Source organism: Rhinoderma darwinii, chromosome 5 (genome assembly GCF_050947455.1).
Source record: "Rhinoderma darwinii isolate aRhiDar2 chromosome 5, aRhiDar2.hap1, whole genome shotgun sequence".
Lineage (NCBI taxonomy): Eukaryota > Metazoa > Chordata > Amphibia > Anura > Rhinodermatidae > Rhinoderma > Rhinoderma darwinii.
In genome coordinates this window covers 255,646,837-255,659,439 of record NC_134691.1, presented here as the reverse complement: position 1 = coordinate 255,659,439, position 12,603 = coordinate 255,646,837, and positions in this window count along the sequence as shown.

Below are 12,603 nucleotides of genomic sequence, written 5' to 3'. Positions count from 1 at the left end.
AACGGTGGGGACCGAACTAGGTTAACCCCTTCCCGCCCTAGCCACTTTTGACCTTCCTGACAGAGCCTCATTTTTCAAATCTGACATGTTCACTTTATGTGGTAATAACTCTGGAATGCTTTCACCTATCCAAGCGATTCTGAGATTGTTTTCTCGTGACACATTGCACTTTAAGTTACTAGCAAAATTTGCTCGATATGTTCTATATTTAATTGTGAATAACACCGAAAATTAGCGAAAAATTGCAAAAATTAGCATTTTTCTCAATTTAAATGTATCTGCTTGTAAGACAGGCAGTTATACCACACAAAATGGTTGCTAATTAACATCACCCATATGTCTACTTTAGATTGGCATCGTTTTTTGAACATCCTTTTATTTTTCTATGACATCACAAGGCCTACAACTTTAGCAGCAATTTCTCACATTTTCAAGAAAATGTCAAAAGGCCATTTTTACAGGGGCCAGTTCAGTTGTGCAGTGGCTTTGAGGGCCTTATATATTAGAAACCCCCAAAAAGTCACCCCATTTTAAAAACTTCACCCCTCAAAGTATTCAAAACAGCATTTAGAAAATGTCTTAACCCTTTACACATTTCACAGGAATTAAAGCAAAGTAGAGGTGGAATTTACAAATTTCATATTTATTGGCAGAAATAAATTTTTAATACTATTTTTTTATTACACAGAAGGTTTTAGCAGAGAAATTCAACTCAATATTTGTTGCCCAGTCTCTGCAGTTTTAGGAAATATCCCACATGTGGTCGTAGCGTGCTACTGGAATGAAGCACAGGCCTCAGAAGCAAAGGAACACCTAGTGGATTTTGGGGCCTTATTTTGTTAGAAGGGCTCTTGCAGTGACAAAACAGTACAAATCCCCCAAAAGTGACCCCATCTGGGAAACTAGACACCTCAAGGAAATTATCTAGGGGTATGGTGAGCATTTTGACCGCACAGGTTTTTTACAGAATTTATTGGAAGTAGGCCGTGAAAATTAAAATCAACATTTATTCAAAGAAAATTTAGGTTTAGCCATTTTTTTTCTCATTTCCACAAGGACTGAAGGAGAAAAAGCACCGTAAAATTTGTAAAGCAATGTCTCCCGAGTAAAACAATACCCCACATGTGGTAATAAACGGATATTTGAACACAGGGCATGGCTTAGAAGGGATGGAGTGCCATTTGGCTTTGGGAGATCACATTTAGCAGGAATGGTTTGAGAGGCCTTGTCACATTTACAAAGCCCCTGAGGGGACTAAACAGTGGAAACCCCCCACAAGTGACCCCATCTGGGAAACTAGACACCTCAAGGAAATTATCTAGGGGTATGGTAAGCATTTTGACCGCACAGGTTTTTTACAGAATTTATTGGAAGTAGGCCGTGAAAATTACAATCAACATTTATTCAAAGAAAATTTAGGTTTAGCCATTTTTTTTCTCATTTCCACAAGGACTGAAGGAGAAAAAGCACCGTAAAATTTGTAAAGCAATGTCTCCCGAGTAAAACAATACCCCACATGTGGTAATAAACGGATATTTGAACACAGGGCATGGCTTAGAAGGGATGGAGTGCCATTTGGCTTTGGGAGATCACATTTAGCAGGAATGGTTTGAGAGGCCTTGTCACATTTACAAAGCCCCTGAGGGGACTAAACAGTGGAAACCCCCCACAAGTGACCCCATCTGGGAAACTAGACACCTCAAGGAAATTATCTAGGGGTATGGTAAGCATTTTGACCGCACAGGTTTTTTACAGAATTTATTGGAAGTAGGCCGTGAAAATTAAAATCAACATTTATTCAAAGAAAATTTAGGTTTAGCCATTTTTTTTCTCATTTCCACAAGGACTGAAGGAGAAAAAGCACCGTAAAATTTGTAAAGCAATGTCTCCCGAGTAAAACAATACCCCACATGTGGTAATAAACGGATATTTGAACACAGGGCATGGCTTAGAAGGGATGGAGTGCCATTTGGCTTTGGGAGATCACATTTAGCAGGAATGGTTTGAGAGGCCTTGTCACATTTACAAAGCCCCTGAGGGGACTAAACAGTGGAAACCCCCCACAAGTGACCCCATTTCGGAAACTACACCCATTGAGGAAATTATCTAGGGGTATAGTGAGAATTTTTAGTTTTGTTTTAGGTGGTTTTTTTTTACAATTTTTAAATGATCAAATTTTAAATGGGGCTGGTCAGTAGAAAAATTAATAATTGGTCATGGCCAGTATGGGAGACAGAAAAGGTGAATAATGAATAAATAAATTAAAAATCCAAGGAGGTATGATATATTTTGAAACATTGGTTCATGCACAGGCCGGGATTTGTGGGACATGTCTCACAATGGTATGTGGTGTCCTTACGAATGCCTCGCTTGGCACACACACGGCATTTTTTTTGGGGCTTCTTTTTTTTTTCAGTGGGGGGGATTTCTGTCGGGAAATGCTGGCCGGGAATTATCCTACTGACGGAAGAGCCAGATGAACTGCCCTCTCCTTCCTGGTTACCAAACATCAGGGACTTTATGACCTTTTCCTGAAATTGCAGGAACGTACCTCCACTGCTGGCATATCTATAGAGGACAAAGGCGTTGTATAAAGCCATCTGTGTAAGATGCACAGACAGCTTCTTATACCATACTCTGGTCTTGCGCATGGCGTTGTATGGTTTTATAACCTGGTCGGACAGGTCAACGCCACCCATATACTTGTTGTACTCCTGTACACAATATGGTTTTGGGACTTGGGAAGTGGATCCACGTACAGGGACTAGGCTGCATCTGCTGTCGTGTATGCTGGTCAGTATAAGGACGTCCCTTTTATCCTTATACTTTAGGAGGAGCAGATTGTCGCAGCAGAAAGCTTTGCTCTCTCCTAATTTTAGGATCTGACCCAGCAATGTTTTGGGGAGGCCCTTCTTATTTTTGCGGATTGTTCCGCATGCCAAGGTGGATCTGGACAAGAGAACTTTTACTAAGGGGACACTGTTATAAAAGTTGTCCAGATAAAGATGATAGCCTTTCCCAAGTAAAGGATGGATAAGATCCCATACGATCTTTCCACTAATTCCAAGGAAAGGGGGGCATTCTGGGGGATCTATATGGGAGTCTTTTCCCTCATAGACCCTAAAGGAGTAGGTGTAACCGGTGGCACTTTCGCACAGCTTGTAGAGCTTTATGCCGTACCGGGCTCTTTTATTGGGTAGATACTGCCTGAAGTGCAGTCTACCCTTGAAGCTGACTAGGGATTCATCTACCGAAATATTTTGCTGGGGGGTATAAACGTGGGAAAAAATTTGGGAGTAGTGGGCAATCAATGGTCGTATTTTATATAGCCTATCAAAATTTGGGTCCTGTGGGGGTGGGCACTGGCTATTATCATTGTAATGAAGGAATTTCAGGATGGCTTCGAAGCGCTTCCTTGGCATTACTGTGCGGTAAATGGGGGTGTTATATAAAATATCAAGGGACCAATAGTCTCTAATCCTAGGCTTTTTTATTAGGCCAAAACTTAAAAATATGCCCCAAAACTTCCGCAATTCCACTAGGTTTGTGGGGGTCCAATTTTGGCTTCTCCCATAATAAGAGTCAGGGTTCTGGGCGATAAATTGTTCCGCATAGATGTTGGTCTGCTGGACCATTAACGCTAAAAGGGAGTCTGAAAAAAAAAGGTTAAAATAATCAATGGGGCTGAAACCCGTCATTTCAATTTGAATGCCTGAGCGGGCTGTAAACTCAGGCACCTGGGGGGTATAATTCTCTGCAGCTTCCCAGGTCAGCTCAGGCAGATCAGGAACTACGGCTCTTCTACGCCGACTGGGGGGTGCAGATTCAGAGTCACTGGATGCAGAGGAAGATGGAAGCACGAACTGCTCCTCACCTTCACTTGCGCTGTCCGTGTCGGAACACAGCATTGCAGATGCTTCCTCGGCTAAAAAGACTCTTTTGGCCATACTGAAAAACTTGTGCTACCTAACTAACTAAAAACAGGTTAGTGGGCACAAAAGGGCAGAAAAGCGGCAGATCGCTGTTTTTTTTTAACTTACGCACTGTATTTATTCCTGTCTCCGTCTCTCACAAGCTCTCTGACAGGAAAGAGCTTGTCAGAGACGGAGATGCCGGCAAACCACGGCTCCTGCGCTGTGATTGGCCTGTCAGTACTGACCAATCACAGCTCGTTTCCGGCACAGGGACCACTCTGATTGGTCCTGTTTGAATCCTGCTTTGTGATCGGGACGCTGTCACCATGTCTGTTGACATGGTGACAGTTTGAAGCTTGGGCATGCACAGCTTCCCCATGGCTCCTCTATCCCCCCCACGGGTGCAATAGGCAGGCACCACTGCTACTGCGCTGTGATTGGCCTGTCAGTACTGACCAATCACAGCTCGTTTCCGGCACAGGGACCACTCTGATTGGTCCTGTTTGAATCCTGCTTTGCGATCGGGACACTGTCACCATGTCTGTTGACATGGTGACAGTTTGAAGCTTGGGCATGCACAGCTTCCCCATGGCTCCTCTATTCCCCCCACGGGTGCAATAGGCAGGCAACACTGCTCCTGCGCTATGATTGGCCTGTCAGTACTGACCAATCACAGCTCGTTTCCGGCACAGGGACCACTCTGATTGGTCCTGTTTGAATCCTGCTTTGCGATCGGGACGCTGTCACCATGTCTGTTGACATGGTGACAGTTTGAAGCTTGGGCATGCACAGCTTCCCCATGGCTCCTCTATTCCCCCACGGGTGCAAAAGGCAGGCACACACCGCTCATACTCGGAACTGGCTCCCGGCCGCTTTCGGAAGGAGACGCCGACGTGGCCTTGCTCGTGCAACTCCAGGTGGGCTTGAGGCTTCCGAAAATGCCATAAAAAAAAAAAGATTTTTTTATTATGAAGGTAGAAAAATCAGCGGGACCGACCCGCGAGCGAAGCCGACGGGGAGTTCCAGGAGGTCGGCATGAGTTGGCCGTGCATACCGCTAAAGCCCTCAAACTCCGACGCTGGCGCTGAGGAGCTGGTACACGGCTGCAACCGGGCTGGCACGGCTTCCCCATGGCTCCTCTATCCCCCCAAGGATGCCATAGGCAGGCACACGCCGCTCATACCCGGAGCGGGCACACCGCCGCTGACATGCATCCTTCGCGGACCGGAAGTGCTTGTCAGCCGGCTGGACACAACGGGACTCGCCGCGGGCGCTGTGGAGCTCCCACAAGGAAGCTGCCGGCATGTACAAGCTCCCAAGGGGCCCCTCTATCCCCCCACGGGTGCAAAAGGCAGGCACACGCCGCTCATACTCGGAACTGGCTCCCGGCCGCTTTCGGAAGGAGACGCCGACGTGGCCTTGCTCGTGCAACTCCAGGTGGGCTTGAGGCTTCCGAAAATGCCATAAAAAAAAAAAGATTTTTTTATTATGAAGGTAGAAAAATCAGCGGGACCGACCCGCGAGCGAAGCCGACGGGGAGTTCCAGGAGGTCGGCATGAGTTGGCCGTGCATACCGCTAAAGCCCTCAAACTCCGACGCTGGCGCTGAGGAGCTGGTACACGGCTGCAACCGGGCTGGCACGGCTTCCCCATGGCTCCTCTATCCCCCCAAGGATGCCATAGGCAGGCACACGCCGCTCATACCCGGAGCGGGCACACCGCCGCTGACATGCATCCTTCGCGGACCGGAAGTGCTTGTCAGCCGGCTGGACACAACGGGACTCGCCGCGGGCGCTGTGGAGCTCCCACAAGGAAGCTGCCGGCATGTACAAGCTCCCAAGGGGCCCCTCTATCCCCCCACGGGTGCAAAAGGCAGGCACACGCCGCTCATACTCGGAACTGGCTCCCGGCCGCTTTCGGAAGGAGACGCCGACGTGGCCTTGCTAGTGCAACTCCAGGTGGGCTTGAGGCTTCCGAAAATGCCATAAAAAAAAAAAGATTTTTTTATTATGAAGGTAGAAAAATCAGCGGGACCGACCCGCGAGCGAAGCCGACGGGGAGTTCCAGGAGGTCGGCATGAGTTGGCCGTGCATACCGCTAAAGCCCTGGAACTCCGCCGCCGGCGCTGCAAAGCTCGTACACGGCTGCAACCGGGCTGGCACGGCTTCCCCATGGCTCCTCTATCCCCCCCAAGGATGCCATAGGCAGGCACACGCCGCTCATAACCGGAGCGGGCACACCGCCGCAGACATGCATCCTTCGCGGACCGGAAGTGCTTGTCAGCCGGCTGGACACAACGGGACTCGCCGCGGGCGCTGCGGAGCTCCCACAAGGAAGCTGCCGGTATGCACAAGCTCCCACGGGGCCCCTCTATCCCCCCACAGGTGCCATAGGCAGGCACACACCGCTCATACTCGGAACTGGCTCCCGGCCGCTTTCGGAAGGAGTCGCCGAGGTGGCCTTGCTCGTGCAACTCCAGGTGGGCTTGAGGCTTCCGAAAAAATTTTTATTATGAAGGTAGAAAAATCAGCGGGACCGACCCGCGAGCGAGGCCGACGGGGAGTTCCAGGAGGTCGGCATGAGTTGGCCGCTCCTACCGCTCTTGCCCTGGAAGTCCACAGCGGGCGCTGCAGAGCTCCTACACGGCTGCCCCCGGTCTTGCACAGCTTCCCCATGGCTCCTGTATCCCCCCCACGGGTGCAGGCACACGCCGCTCATACACTCTGGGGCTGGCTGACAGCCCAGGTGACATGCCACCTCCTAGCCGACCGGAAGTACATGTCAGGCGGCTTGGGACATAGTGGGACCCCCCCCCCGCTGGCGCTGTGGAGCTCATACACTGTTGCCACCGGGCATGCACAGCTTGCATACGGCTCCTCTACCCCGGGCTGCAATGGGCAGCACACCCCGCTCATACACTCTGGAGCTGGCTGACAGCAACTGCTGCTGATAATGATGATGACGATAATGTGCAAAGGGTTATCTATCGGCGGACAGTATCACACTCTGGCCCTGGAACTGTGCCACGGTCTGCCTCTGCTGTTCACTACCGCCTCTGACATTTTTGAACATACCCCACTTTAACTTGATTTTAAATGTTTCACTTTCAAATGTTTCACTTTCAGTAGCAGAAATGCCATTCTTTGACATTTGGGCCTTTTTATTGTCACTGCTGCTTGGTCACCAAATGGATCTCCTTGGATTGAGGCCTAGTCCTCTCCCCACCGCCCTGGAACTCTGCCCCGGCCTACGCTGCCTGCCGTCACCCCCTGGCCCTGGAACTCTGCCCCGGCCTGCCTCTGCTGCTCACCACCGCCTCTGACATTTGTGAACATACCCCACTTTAACTTGATTTTAAATGTTTCACTTTCAAATGTTTCACTTTCAGTAGCAGAAATGGCATTCTTTGACATTTGGGCCTTTTTATTTTCACTGCTGCTTGGTCACCAAATGGATCTCCTTGGATTGAGGCCTAGTCCTCTCCCCACCGCCCTGGAACTCTGCCCCGGCCTACGCTGCCTGCCGTCACCCCCTGGCCCTGGAACTCTGCCCCGGCCTGCCTCTGCTGCTCACCACCGCCTCTGACATTTGTGAACATACCCCACTTTAACTTGATTTTAAATGTTTCACTTTCAAATGTTTCACTTTCAGTAGCAGAAATGGCATTCTTTGACATTTGGGCCTTTTTATTTTCACTGCTGCTTGGTCACCAAATGGATCTCCTTGGATTGAGGCCTAGTCCTCTCCCCACCGCCCTGGAACTCTGCCCCGACCTACGCTGCCTGCCGTCACCCCCTGGCCCTGGAACTCTGCCCCGGCCTGCCTCTGCTGCTCACCACCGCCTCTGACATTTGTGAACATACCCCACTTTAACTTGATTTTAAATGTTTCACTTTCAAATGTTTCACTTTCAGTAGCAGAAATGGCATTCTTTGACATTTGGGCCTTTTTATTTTCACTGCTGCTTGGTCACCAAATGGATCTCCTTGGATTGAGGCCTAGTCCTCTCCCCACCGCCCTGGAACTCTGCCCCGGCCTACGCTGCCTGCCGTCACCCCCTGGCCCTGGAACTCTGCCCCGGCCTGCCTCTGCTGCTCACCACCGCCTCTGACATTTGTGAACATACCCCACTTTAACTTGATTTTAAATGTTTCACTTTCAAATGTTTCACTTTCAGTAGCAGAAATGGCATTCTTTGACATTTGGGCCTTTTTATTTTCACTGCTGCTTGGTCACCAAATGGATCTCCTTGGATTGAGGCCTAGTCCTCTCCCCACCGCCCTGGAACTCTGCCCCGGCCTACGCTGCCTGCCGTCACACCCCTGGCCCTGGAACTCTGCCCCGGCCTGCCTCTGCTGCTCACCACCGCCTCTGACATTTGTGAACATACCCCACTTTAACTTGATTTTAAATGTTTCACTTTCAAATGTTTCACTTTCAGTAGCAGAAATGGCATTCTTTGACATTTGGGCCTTTTTATTTTCACTGCTGCTTGGTCACCAAATGGATCTCCTTGGATTGAGGCCTAGTCCTCTCCCCACCGCCCTGGAACTCTGCCCCGGCCTACGCTGCCTGCCGTCACACCCCTGGCCCTGGAACTCTGCCCCGGCCTGCCTCTGCTGCTCACCACCGCCTCTGACATTTGTGAACATACCCCACTTTAACTTGATTTTAAATGTTTCACTTTCAAATGTTTCACTTTCAGTAGCAGAAATGGCATTCTTTGACATTTGGGCCTTTTTATTTTCACTGCTGCTTGGTCACCAAATGGATCTCCTTGGATTGAGGCCTAGTCCTCTCCCCACCGCCCTGGAACTCTGCCCCGGCCTACGCTGCCTGCCGTCACACCCCTGGCCCTGGAACTCTGCCCCGGCCTGCCTCTGCTGCTCACCACCGCCTCTGACATTTGTGAACATACCCCACTTTAACTTGATTTTAAATGTTTCACTTTCAAATGTTTCACTTTCAGTAGCAGAAATGGCATTCTTTGACATTTGGGCCTTTTTATTTTCACTGCTGCTTGGTCACCAAATGGATCTCCTTGGATTGAGGCCTAGTCCTCTCCCCACCGCCCTGGAACTCTGCCCCGGCCTACGCTGCCTGCCGTCACACCCCTGGCCCTGGAACTCTGCCCCGGCTTGCCTCTGCTGCTCACCACCGCCTCTGACATTTGTGAACATACCCCACTTTAACTTGATTTTAAATGTTTCACTTTCAAATGTTTCACTTTCAGTAGCAGAAATGGCATTCTTTGACATTTGGGCCTTTTTATTTTCACTGCTGCTTGGTCACCAAATGGATCTCCTTGGATTGAGGCCTAGTCCTCTCCCCACCGCCCTGGAACTCTGCCCCGGCCTACGCTGCCTGCCGTCACACCCCTGGCCCTGGAACTCTGCCCCGGCCTGCCTCTGCTGCTCACCACCGCCTCTGACATTTGTGAACATACCCCACTTTAACTTGATTTTAAATGTTTCACTTTCAAATGTTTCACTTTCAGTAGCAGAAATGGCATTCTTTGACATTTGGGCCTTTTTATTTTCACTGCTGCTTGGTCACCAAATGGATCTCCTTGGATTGAGGCCTAGTCCTCTCCCCACCGCCCTGGAACTCTGCCCCGGCCTACGCTGCCTGCCGTCACACCCCTGGCCCTGGAACTCTGCCCCGGCCTGCCTCTGCTGCTCACCACCGCCTCTGACATTTTTGAACATACCCCACTTTAACTTGATTTTAAATGTTTCACTTTCAAATGTTTCACTTTCAGTAGCAGAAGTGTCATTCTTTGACATTTGGGCCTTTTTATTTTCACTGCTGTTTGGTCACCAAATGGATCTCCTTACCTACCAGCAATCACCCTGGAACTCTGGCTGGGCATGGGGATGCAAGTTGCTCCCGCTGACTCCCACCGGGACCTACCTGCAATCACCCTGGAACTCTGGCTGGGCATGGGGATGCAGGTTGCTCCCGCTGCCCCCCTTCCACCCCACCGGGACCTACCAGCAATCACCCTGGAACTCTGGCTGGGCATGGAGATGCGGGTTGCTCCCCCTTCCACCCCACCGGGACCTACCAGCAATCGCCCTGGAACTCTGGCTGGGCATGGGGATGCAAGTTGCTCCCGCTGACTCCCACCGGGACCTACCTGCAATCACCCTGGAACTCTGGCTGGGCATGGGGATGCAAGTTGCTCCCGCTGCTCCCCTTCCACCCCACCGGGACCTACCACCAATCACCCTGGAACTCTGGCTGGGCATGGAGATGCAAGTTGCTCCCGCTGCCCCCCCACCGGGACCTACCTGCAATCACCCTGGAACTCTGGCTGGGCATGGGGATGCAGGTTGCTCCCGCTGCTCCCCTTCCACCCCACCGGGACCTACCACCAATCACCCTGGAACTCTAGCTGGGCATGGGGATGCAGGTTGCTCCCGCTGCCCCCCCCACCGGGTCCTTCCAGCAATCACCCTGGAACTCTGGCTGGGCATGGGGATGCATGTTGCTCCCGCTGGCCCCCAACGGGACCTACCTGCAATCACCCTGGAACTCTGGCTGGGCATGAGGATGCAGGTTGCTCCCGCTGCCCCCCCACCGGGACCTACCACCAATCACCCTGGAACTCTGGCTGGGCATGGGGATGCAGGTTGCTCCCGCTGGCCCCCCACCGGGACCTACCTGCAATCACTCTGGAACTCTGGCTGGGCATAGGGACACAGGTTGGTCCCGCTGCCCCCCCCTTCCACCCCACCGGGACATACCTGCAATCATCCTGGAACTCTGGCTGGGCATGGGGATGCAAGTTGCTCCCGCTGCCCCCCCCCCACCGGGTCCTTCCTGCAATCACCCTGGAACTCTGGCTGGGCATGGGGATGCATGTTGCTCCCGCTGGCCCCCAACGGGACCTACCTGCAATCACTCTGGAACTCTGGCTGGGCATAGGGACACAGGTTGGTCCCGCTGCCCCCCCCTTCCACCCCACCGGGACATACCTGCAATCACCCTGGAACTCTGGCTGGGCATGAGGATGCAGGTTGCTCCCGCTGCCCCCCACCGGGACCTACCACCAATCACCCTGGAACTCTGGCTGGGCATGGGGATGCAGGTTGCTCCCGCTGCCCCCCCACCGGGACCTACCACCAATCACCCTGGAACTCTGGCTGGGCATGGGGATGTAGGTTTCTCCCGCTGCCCCCCCACCGGTACCTACCACCAATCACCCTGGAACTCTGGCTGGGCATGGGGATGCAGGTTGCTCCCGCTGCCCCCCCACCGGGACCTACCACCAATCACCCTGGAACTCTGGCTGGGCATGGGGATGCATGTTGCTCCCGCTGGCCCCCAACGGGACCTACCTGCAATCACCCTGGAACTCTGGCTGGGCATGAGGATGCAGGTTGCTCCCGCTGCCCCCCCACCGGGTCCTTCCAGCAATCACCCTGGAACTCTGGCTGGGCATGAGGATGCAGGTTGCTCCCGCTGCCCCCCCACCGGGACCTACCACCAATCACCCTGGAACTCTAGCTGGGCATGGGGATGCAGGTTGCTCCCGCTGCCCCCCCACCGGGTCCTTCCAGCAATCACCCTGGAACTCTGGCTGGGCATGGGGATGCATGTTGCTCCCGCTGGCCCCCAACGGGACCTACCTGCAATCACCCTGGAACTCTGGCTGGGCATGAGGATGCAGGTTGCTCCCGCTGCCCCCCCACCGGGACCTACCACCAATCACCCTGGAACTCTGGCTGGGCATGGGGATGCAGGTTGCTCCCGCTGCCCCCCCCACCGGGACCTACCACCAATCACCCTGGAACTCTAGCTGGGCATGGGGATGCAGGTTGCTCCCGCTGCCCCCCCACCGGGTCCTTCCAGCAATCACCCTGGAACTCTGGCTGGGCATGGGGATGTAGGTTTCTCCCGCTGCCCCCCACCGGGACCTACCACCAATCACCCTGGAACTCTGGCTGGGCATGGGGATGTAGGTTTCTCCCGCTGCCCCCCCCACCGGTACCTACCACCAATCACCCTGGAACTCTGGCTGGGCATGAGGATGCATGTTGCTCCCGCTGGCCCCCAACGGGACCTACCTGCAATCACCCTGGAACTCTGGCTGGGCATGGGGATGCAGGTTGCTCCCGCTGCCCCCCCCACCGGGACCTACCACCAATCACCCTGGAACTCTAGCTGGGCATGGGGATGCAGGTTGCTCCCGCTGCCCCCCCACCGGGTCCTTCCAGCAATCACCCTGGAACTCTGGCTGGGCATGGGGATGTAGGTTTCTCCCGCTGCCCCCCCACCGGGACCTACCACCAATCACCCTGGAACTCTGGCTGGGCATGAGGATGCAGGTTGCTCCCGCTGCCCCCCACCGGGACCTACCACCAATCACCCTGGAACTCTGGCTGGGCATGGGGATGCAGGTTGCTCCCGCTGCCCCCCCACCGGGACCTACCACCAATCACCCTGGAACTCTGGCTGGGCATGGGGATGTAGGTTTCTCCCGCTGCCCCCCCACCGGTACCTACCACCAATCACCCTGGAACTCTGGCTGGGCATGGGGATGCAGGTTGCTCCCGCTGCCCCCCCACCGGGTCCTTCCAGCAATCACCCTGGAACTCTGGCTGGGCATGGGGATGCATGTTGCTCCCGCTGGCCCCCAACGGGACCTACCTGCAATCACCCTGGAACTCTGGCTGGGCATGAGG